At 34.7% G+C, this 11,213-nt stretch overlaps 1 pseudogene; it reads right to left on the bottom strand.

The window, feature by feature from the left end:
* The window catches only part of LOC111542711, a 37,068-nt pseudogene extending 26,369 nt beyond the window's left edge, over window positions 1-10,699 (bottom strand).
* Between the last annotated feature and the right edge of the window lie 514 nt (window positions 10,700-11,213).

The raw sequence follows: 11,213 nt of genomic DNA on the forward strand, positions 1-11,213 counted from the left end.
TCACACTCAGAGTCCTCCACATTCCCACAAATTTTCATGAGAAAAACCAGCTCCCCCAAATTTTCATGAGGACAGAGACTGTCCATCTCATTTTCTCCTGCAACACCAGTCTTTGAAGCAATGCTTAACACAAAGAACCTGCTCAGTAAACATTTTCTCATAGCTTGGTCCCTGAGATTTCTGCATATTTAGCTTTTTGTATTTTCATTGGTATTGTGTTTGGTAGTTTTTTTTTTTTTTTGAATTTCCATTTTTATTTTAGATTCAGAAGGCACATGTGCAGATTTGTTACAATGGTACATTGCATGGCGCTGAGCTTTGGGCTTGTGTTGATACCACACCCAAGGTAAAGAACATAGTACCCAATAGGAAGTTTTTCAGCCTTTGTCCCTTCCCTTTCAGAGTCTCCCATGCCTATTATTCCCATCTATGTCTGTGTAAACCCAAGATTTAGCTCCCACTTATAAATAAGAACATGCAATATTTGCTTTTCTCTTTCTGCTTTGGTTTGCTTACAAGAATGGCCTTTAGCTGCATCCACGTTCCTGCAAAGGACATGACTTTTTAATGGCTATGGAGTATTCCTTGGTGTATATGTACCACATTTTTTTTTTTAAACAATCCACTGTTGATGAACACCACCTAGGTTAATTCCCTGTTCTTGCTATTGAAAATAATGCCACAATAAGCATAGGAGTGCATGTGTCTTTTTGGTAGAACAATATTATTTCAAGTGTATAAAATGAGTAATGGGATTGCTGTTGTGTGTCGTAAGTTAAATGAAGTGTATTTTGACTACATTTCAAATATAGTCAAGTTATAGTACAATTGGCATTATTGCTCTTTATATTTTTCTGTTCTTTTCAGGCAGAGGTTTCTTAGCATATTAGTCATGAGCATTTTCTGAGCTACTTCTAACTCTCAATGTAACATGTTGTCCTGTTAAATAATTTCGAGCATGCCTAACCATTCATTGTCTGTAAACTGCAGGTATAAACTCTGGAAAATTATAAATTGAATGTCTTTTATTTGTTCAATCCTTTATTTTGCTTATCAAGTCTATCTAAAACTATTTTGAGCTGTTGACTCCTAATATGTAGCTCTATTAAATGCACAAGATTGTATTTTAGTACATATAAAAAATATATATGAATAACTTACTAAACAAGCATTTTCTGGAGCACATTATTTTTTTCTAACTGAGAGAGATATACTATATTCATGGATGGAAAGAAGAAAAATTAAGAATACTTTTTCATTCTCATGAATTACAGGTATAAGATTCAAATAAAATACAAATGAGGTTGCTTTTGTAACTTGTCAAAATTATTCTAGATTTCATTTGAAAAAACAGAGATTAGATAAGACTAAGAAAAATTAATAATATGAAACTTTTCTACCAAAAATTAATAATACTCTACAATAATGTATATTGCATGAAATACATAAGAAATCTATTTTATCTTATATAATATTTTATAAATAAATATTGTATGTGTTTACAAAAATAGTATTTTAAAAATACAGTATAAGAATTATCTATTAGGTCAATGGAAGATAATAAATACCCTAGACACTAATCTTAATATAATCCAAAATCACTTAGAAACCTATGTATTTAAAAAACTGACGAAATATACACTGATTTATAGGTATCTATTTTTCTGTCTTCCTTCAGAAAGATATTATTCTGTCCTTTGGTTATATTATGCCCTTAACAGCTTATATATTCTAATTCAGTTGCTTTCTGCATTCTTTCGCAGTACCAGTTCTGTTCCTAGAACAACAAACCAACTAGCCAACTAATTACTTTAATTTTTTTAATATGGTAATAATCTTTGCATAGAGGAAAACTGAATTAAAAATTAAGTGGATTTACAAAGAACTTGCAGTATTTATTCTCACTGCAAATGTGGGAATGTTTCTGTTTTTTTAAAAAAAATCAGTATCAGGGCACCATCCACTACTGAAAGTATTAAAAAGCAGTTCATTTTCCTACTGTTGATATTTTTTGTAAAAATTTATTATTTGTGTATTTCTACAATATTAAGAATGCAAGTACTTTTTTTAAAAGTATGTCTCCTGGTGATAGACCTGCGGAAATACTTATTCTTTCACTTGAAAGCCCTTCTTTGGTATGAAGACATCTATCATGGTCCCAGGAATTTTGGGGGTTAAGCATCATAACTTCCAGTTTCCAAAATTATATGGTTTCTAAAACAGACAGCTCCAGCGTGGCAGAATTCATTTAGAGGCTCTGCAAATTGTTGCCATGTCTTCCAAATTTTTCAGTCATTCTCGTGTCCCAGTGTACTTTACTTTGTAAAGTAACAGAGATCTATGGCTTTTAAACTTTTTCAACATAACCTGCAGTAAAAAAAAAAAAAAAATACATTTTTCATCCTAATTCAGTACATAATATTTATTGAGCACACGTCACGTGCCATGCAACTTTCTACGTCTATGTACTGGGTATTCAGAAGTAATTGGTATAATAAAAAATACTTATTTTCTTGGAACTGATAATCACACACAGATACACACAAGTATACACAATTATTTCTTTATACCCATTGCATGAACAATGTTCCCTTGTTCTTTTTATTCCATTCTATCCTTTTCTATTTTTTTTAGTTATAACAAATAAAAATAAAACACTTTTTTCTTTAGGATCCACAGTGATTCAAACCTCACTAATGGATCTTGACTCAAGCTTTGAAAAATCCTAACATAGAACTATTGCATACTGTTAACATTCTCATTAAAACAACCTAGAGTTTAATGTTTTTTAAAATTCTTGTTTAATTGTTGGTTTCTATCACCAACTTCTTCTATCACCAACATTTTCACTGAGCTGCTTTTGAGATAGGACTTTCTGAATCTGTGTTTATTTAACTTGTTTTTAATCTAAATGGAGAATCTTTTATTTATTTCTGTCAAATTCTTCTTTATTGGTTTCAGTCCATCATTCTAGTATATCAAGATTTGTGAACCATGCCACTGTCATGAAATATATTAGATAATCCTCCTAAATCTGTGTCATCCACAAATATGAAAAAGGTGGCTTCTATGTTATGATCCAAGTGACTGAAATACAGAAATTTGCAATATTTTTCTTTACAGACCTATCTTGTGAACATTGGTTTATCAATCTACATTTTAGAGTTATATTTGCATATCAAAAATGAGTTCCCTTAATTATCCTATGATCCTTTCTTAATTTTCTCATACAAAAGAATCCTAACAGACTCTCAACAATGTTACTATATTCTTGATTTTTCTTTCCCTGAGATATCAATACCTTATTTATGAATACAGCTAAGTTTCTGATCATCCCAGCCCCATCCTTTCACAATAATAGCCTTCAGTTTACAAGTTCAGCATCAGAGCAAATGAGACTCTGATATCACAGCATATTAAGATATTCTCAGAACTAAGGGATGGTTTAAAATTACCAATCTCTCTGATGTGTATGCTGCAAGGATAAGCAATATTCTTGGTGATCATAATATCACTCAACTATTTCTCTTCAACTATTAGTGATTTCCAACCGATAAGGATTCTTAGTCACAATGTCTTAATGTCTGTGACAGCTCCTGAATGGGACTAAATTCTGGTTAGCTAAGGCTAGATACTCTGCATCTAGTTAAAAGATCTCAATTTTTCTGGGAAAAGCATGTTTCTTTGGATGTAATTTGCATTCACCTGATGAAATGTTATTAATAGGATGCATCAAAAGGATGATAGTAACGGGATGGTTTCCTTAGATAAGAATATAGGGCAAGTGATTAACCAGTTCTGAGTATGAATCCCTATTTTAATCACAAATGTACTGCAGTACTTTTGGCAATATCATTAACCTTTCTAAGTCTCTGTGCCCTTTTTTGCCAGAGATAGGAGTGCAAACCTCACTTAAAAACAAGGTTCTTGAAAGAATAGATTATGTGGTAAAGAGCACGTTCTATGTAATCGCTGAATAATAAGCATAATTATTGATTAGTATGTGAGCATTATTTTAAAAATGGGTTACTTTTTAATAGAAATGTTGAATTATGATTATAATTGGGGCGGTGGGAACCTTTATTCTTACAGAATTCATGCTAGTGATACCATCTCCTTTCACCTCTATATAAGACACTTTCATCCCTCAATTTTGTCAATCTTCTCAACCTTGCCAGAGCAGAGAGCATATGGGCATTTTATTATTATAGGCATTTATATGCAATGGCTGACAACCACTAGCATTAGCTCTCTTTGAGTTTTGGCAAATCATTAATCTCTCCAAGCCCAATTTTTCTCAATTGTAAAACAACAAACTTTTACTTTGAGGCAGTTTTATAAACAATTATGGATAATATATGTAAAATACCACAATAATTGGCACATATTGAGCACTGAGTAAATGGTGACTGTTATTATTTCTAGATGTTTTTTCCTATTCAGTTAAAGAATGTGATCCCTAATACACAAGAAAGGGGAAAATGCATCTTTAGACATTCTTACCTTCTTTCCACCAGGAATATTCTTCTCTCCTCTCACAAAATTATAATTACCTTTCCTCTCTAAGCAACTAACTAATACATCTAGATGAACAGCCAAATTCCCAGTGAGGTGGAAAGTGCCATTAAATTAAATGGCCTTGGTCAACTAAAGCTGCCTGTGTACAGATTTTAGGTTTGGTCTAAAGGTTTATGTAGTAATCTGTAACCTAACTTGATCTGTAGACAGACCCACAGCAGCTAAACTTCAGGCAACCACAGGCAGCCAACTGTTGAAACCAGGTTCAAATAAAGCAAAGGCTCAGATGTAACGAGTCCAGCTGTTTCTGCACCTCGGTTTTGCTGTCTGTATGTCACCTTCCTTTCTCTGTTCATAAGTGTTATCTGACCATGTGGCAGTCCCGGAGTCACTCTGATCCTATTATAGTTCTGGGGGCTGCACGATTTGTGAATTGTTCTTTGCTCAGTTAAACTCTATTAAATTTAATTTTCCTAAAGTTTTTTTTCTTTTATAGTGCAGAGCTAATACTTCTAGCCTAGTAGCAGAGAAGGCATTTTACTAGAAATAGTTGAGAAGTCTAGTAATTAATAGTAAAGCATTTTCAAGCAGGGAGACACAGTTGGGTTTGGAATTGACCCTTGCTTAGTCACAATGTGAAAGTTACTGAACCTTGCTTATTATGTCTTCTAACAAATATGCATAATAGTATTTCTTTGAGTATACAGTGGTATAAATGATAAATGTTTAAAATTTCAGTGCTTAGTACATTGGCAGGCAGTAAATTACTGATAAATGGAAGCTCATTGTTATTTCTTCTAGTACTCCATTTAAAATCTACTTTCATGTTCCAATAGTCTTAATTGATGGTGGAGGTCAAAACTATTTTACTTTTAGAGTATGAATTTTAGTATTTATTGATCAACATTTTCAAATAAGACCATTTAGATGCCCTGTAGTTTTTCTTATAAATTACCCATGTAAAGCTTGATATTTTTGTAAAGCTGCCAAGGGTTTCACCTGAACACAGGATTTATATAACTACTAAGAAGGATGAATTATAATCCTGAGAGATAACTAATATCTGCCAGCAATTTTAGTCATGACGAAGGCCATCAATAAATTTTGCCATCATTTTGCTGCTCTTGTTGATGTGGTTATCACTGAATGGTCTATCATTTCATATCCTGACTCCTAGATTAAATCTAATTTCTGGTGTCACCCCTGCATACTTCAGTGGCATTTCATGCAACTCCAAAGGAATGTACAAGATGGTAGACATAATTTGGGGATACTTCCTGGTCTCGATTGCAATATGTGAAGACACTTTCCAGTTTTCTGGTTGGTAAGACAAGTGTAGGGATTCTGGGTCCTTGATTCAGATTAGCAAGATAATGTGCTGGTTCTATTTAACTTCCTTTCCTCCTATAGCATTTTAGAAATCCCAAAATATATCCTCAATATATTATCCTCCTACCTGCACTGGGTACCCCTAAAGGGGAAAATACATTTTCTAGTCTATAAAATCCCATTTAATCCATCTTGAAGGTATTCATAGAGAACAAGATTAACTTATTTGAACAGTTGGGAAAGTGGGCCTAAAAATACAATTATCTATCTACAAAATAAGCATTCATTACAAATCTGTGCTTCACACATTGTACTAGAGCTAAGGAGACATTGGCCCTGCTTTCCAAGGGATCGCTTAGTGAGGAGATGGGGACAGGCACATATGTAAATAATTAAGCAAAAAGTAATGCTTATTAGGCCAGAATTAGAGAAACCCTATTGAAAGCAAGGGAACACAACTCTTATATCTATTTAAGGCTTCCTCAAACTGGTAATATTTGAGTCATCAGAAGAGTTGAATTAGGATAAAGAGCAGGTAGGCAATCTCAACTAAAGAGAAAAAGGGGAGAGAATTACAGGAGAGAGAGAAGAGGAGGGAAGGAGAGGAGAAGAGAAAGGGATAAATAGAGAAATTGCCCAAATAGCATCCTACCAGTACTGATATTGATGAGATTGTAGAGTTAACAGATTATTGGTAGAAATAACGAGGCCTTAAATACAGAAATCAATATTTCAGTCATTCAGATATATTTTGAAACAGTTCTTACCTACAAGAAAATAAAAATAGTAGTTATTTTCCAAAATTAATGTGAAATTTTAGAAATTCTATCCCAAATACTATTATTATTCCAATAAAAAATGGAAATGATATGTTATAAACAAAAGTACAGATTACTTTTGTAAGTGAAACATCTGAAACTCTTCTAATAATTTTTATCATTTTTCTAGCTGGTAATAAGCTATTGAAATTGTATTTCTGTGATTTAGGTAAACCTACACCGATACAGATAATCTCATAAACTATATTATCAACCACATTTGCTAGATTGAGCTAGAAGTATGGAAAGAAAAATTGTACTATAGTAACTTTATACTTCTAAAATTATTTGTAAGGGGAAAGATATGAGATTTATTCAGTTTTATATAGGTATTTAATTAGTTAATGTTGTATAGTGTTTTGAACTTAAAAGTTTAAGTCTAACATTCAACTCAACACTTGATTGTTAAGAAAGTGTTAATATGCTTTTATCTACGCAGTTAACACAGTTGTGTCATTTGCAAGTAATTTACCTTAAGAGATATTACTGAATCTTTAAAATTAATAAAAATTAAGCATAATAATGCATGTTTACATTAAAGTCCTATTTAATCAGAAAGATTCAATTTACAAAGATAGTTTAGAAGCAAGTCATTATGTCTAAATGGTCCAGTTGGTTATTTCCATTCGTACTTCACCTTGAAAGCTAAATTAACTACATCATAAAATAGGGTTTTATACATTACCAAAAATATTTCGAGTTATAGTCTGAAGCAAAGATTAGCCTTTAAGGTCATTTTTCTGCTTTATCTTAATTGGCTAGCGGTTTCCCCTAAGTTCTAGCTAATTGATATAGAAATAAGTCACAAGTCTATTTTACTCTGAGATAGAAGGTCAGCATGCATCCAATAGTAATATGCTATTCTTTTTCTGCCATAAGTTTTATAGATAATTATCTTTCTTAAAGTCAGCAGACTACAGGCTCAAACATGACAGTGGATTAATAGTATCATATTAATTGTAATGATTGAACTCATTTTCCCTGGTGTTCCTGTGCATACTGATCATGACAAATGGCAGGCAAACATTTACACAGATTGATTGAGAATTCAAATTTAAATGTATCAATACTTATTGTTTTAGTTATTTTGACTTGTTGAATAAGAGCAAGCACGTTAATGGTATTTACAGAGGAAAAGTAAGCTTATAGAAACCAGGCATCAAGCAGAAACGTTAAGATTAATGTGTCAGATTGACCAAGGTAAGGAGAAGCAGGGAGCCCAGCAATGGAAAAGACCTTTCTTTTCTGTGAAAACAAGGCAGTGGACTGGGGACTCCAAGACGTAACTATGAGCACTGCCCTCAAGCCTTCCCAGTCTCTTACGAATGTAAAGATAATATTTGTGTTTCCCATAATAGAAGAGAGAGCAGATAGTTTCAGGAGGAGAAAATGCACAGAAAACAGCAGTGCACACTATAAGAACAAGTTCAAATTACAAGATATAAAGTAAACTCATTAAGGAAATTTCCTGGGCTGGGAATGGTACCTCACACCTGTAATCCCAGCACTTTGGGAGGCCAAGGCAAGTGGATCACCTGAGGTCAGGAGTTTGAGACCAGCTAGGCCAACATGGTGAAACCCTGTCTCTTCTAAAAATACAAAAATTAGCCGGGCGTGGTGGCGCATATCTGTAATTCCAGCTACTCGGGTGGCTGAGGCAGGAGAATCACTTGAACAAGGGAGGTGGAGGTTGCGGTGAGCTGAGATTGTGCCACCGTACTCCAACCTGGATGACAGGGCAATACTCCATCTAAAAGAAAATAAAATTTCCTGTGATGGAAATTAATTAATTTAAAAAATTATACTCTCTCTTATGAATTGAGTTAAACCAAAAAAGTTTTCAAGAAAAATAATAAAAACCAAATAAAAGCAAAAAAAACCTCAAAATTGACAGTGCTTTATCATTATCTAGCAATATAACAAAGTATAAATGTTTTAAAGAAAATGTTAAAATTGGAACATTCTTGATAATGGAAAAATTACAGGAATAAGTATATAATGGTTTTCATAATGCAGATGCACAATGTGAAAAATGAAGGTAAGGCACATGTATGAAAAGTAAACATCAAGTCCTCAGAAGGGGATTCAGCACACAATGCTCCCCGAACTCCATTTAGAAGCACGGGACCAGCTCATTCCAAAACCAAAATTCTGGCCACTTAGTGCTGCTCACCCATGTCTTAGCATTCTCTTCTTTCTCTAAAATATTCACTTTCCTCAGTTTTTTTATTTTTTATTTTTGGCAACTTTTGAGAGCTAAGGTTCAAATCTCTTCTGCAACACAAAGAGATGTCTTGATACTACATTTATGCACCACTGTTCTTCTCCCATAAACAAAAATAAAACCAAAAATAACAGTTTCACACAAAAGCATTTTGTTTTAACTTACACTAGCAAGAATAGATGTAAATGTGATGATCAGGGGCACAGACTGTGTGGCCACATTGTCTGGGCCCCAGTCAGGCTCCCCAGTTACCAGCTCACAGCGTTTAGGCAGGTTCTGCCACTTTCTCTAAAGTTGATAATCCTAGGACCTATTTTGTGTGCTTCTCAGTGAAATTCATTGTGAGGTGCTTATCATGATTCTTGCCTCATATACGACTCATGTATTTTTAATAAATAGCCTAGGCTTGTGGAAAATAAGAAGTAATGTTAATCTCTCCCACACAGCCAGAAGAGAAAAAAAAATCAGTTGTGACATATCACTTCGTAGTGTTTCCTGGTTACAATGAGTATTCTTCTACATATTTTTAGATTGCCAAATGGAACTATTTGGCTCCTTGAAAAACATAAAATTAAATGTTACCTGGAAACTTAGAGAATAAAAGTTGTACATGGACATATTTGTTGGAATGTCTAGCTCTGACAAATCAAGCATCAATATGCAATCTAAGCACAAATGCATTTTTATTTTAATTATTTAATTGAGAATTTTCCAAGGAACTTTCCTGTCTTCTATAAATGGAATATGGTAACAAAAATTTTGTGCTTTTTCCTTATAATCCAGATTATTATTATAACATCAGGTTTTGTATTGAATTTTACAGCAGTAAGGGCTGTAAAACATATTAAATTGTTTAGAGCTCTTGATACTGCATTAATTGTTTATTATTTTTGTTTGTTTCATTTCTTGAGATGGAGTTTTGCTCTTGTTGCCCAGGCTGGAGTGCAATGGCACTATCTCAATCTCAGCTCACTGCAACCTCCACCTCCCAGGTTCAAGTGGTTCTACTGCCTCAACCTCCCATGTAGCTGGGATTACAGGCATGTACCACCATGACTGGCTAATTTTTGTATTTTTAGTAGAGATGGTATTTCATCATGTTTGCCAGACTGGTCTCAAACTCCTGACCTCAAGCGATTTGCTCACCCTGGCCTCCCAAAGTGCTGGGATTACAGGCGTGAGCTACCACGCCTGGCCGTTTATTCTTTTTTTAATGATTATTTTCCTTGTTGTCTCTTAACAGTCCTCTGATACAAATAACAATGTAAAAATCCCTCATCCTCTTTCAAGTTTGCTACTTTCCAATATCATGTGCATTAAAACCAAGGAATGATGCATTTTTAAATTGTATGTAATATAATAGTGTATAGATCTGATTAAAGTGCTGCAGGATTTTCTAATGAGATAAGGGCATTAGCTTAATGTATTAACTCTGATATCTAGATGGCTGGCAAGAGACCTATGCATTCTCTTCAGTTGGGTAGTTAGCTCATTTAGTTCCCTGGAAAACTGAGCCTACCATCTTACATACTCATATGTGATGAGGAGTAAATTCCAAGGGAAGGAAGATTGAGAAGAGGAAGGGCGGCTAGGAAAGGATGGTTTCCTATGAATAACTCTGTCTCCAAAGGATCTGTTCAGAGAAAGCATGGTCAAATAATTTTCTCATTGGCTTCTGTCTTCTATTGATGAACATTTGCTTCACACAGTGTCAATTCCTTCACACAGTGTCAATTCCTTCATACTTATCCATCGTGCCATCTGTCCTCTCAGATAAGTTATCAGGGGCATCTGGTTCCAAGACAGCCATGGTAGCACCCAAAGTAAAAGCCACAGGGTGCAGGGAATGTCAGCAAGTGGGTGCAAACTGGCATTCCTCTCTGCCAGCAGCTTGCAGCCTCCAGGACCAGGTCTGGCAAGCTAATATACTTGAGTGAGTGCACAGCGGCCCTCTGCTCCTTTCCTGACTCTATGGGAACAGAGACTCTCCAAAGCAGGAGGCCAAAGTTCCTTGAACAAGGCATGTGGCAGCTTACCATTGGGTTGTGTCCCTGAGAGATATGAGGGTCTGGAACCAACTACTGCAGAAGGCCAGGCCAGCCAAGTAGGCCAGGGGTCACAGAGAACTGGCCGCTCTGAGAGGTAGACACTGTACACCAGTGGCCTGCTTCCAATGATGGCAGAAAGCCACTCTTGGGCCCAGCTCCTGCTACTAGGTGATCTTTTATCTAGGATCAACACAGCGGCCAATCGATGTTCAGAGCTGGGGAATCCCTGTGGCTCATAATCTGGATCCAAATATGTTAAGTTTATTAAGTGAGTGA

Source organism: Piliocolobus tephrosceles, chromosome 4 (assembly GCF_002776525.5).
Source record: "Piliocolobus tephrosceles isolate RC106 chromosome 4, ASM277652v3, whole genome shotgun sequence".
Lineage (NCBI taxonomy): Eukaryota > Metazoa > Chordata > Mammalia > Primates > Cercopithecidae > Piliocolobus > Piliocolobus tephrosceles.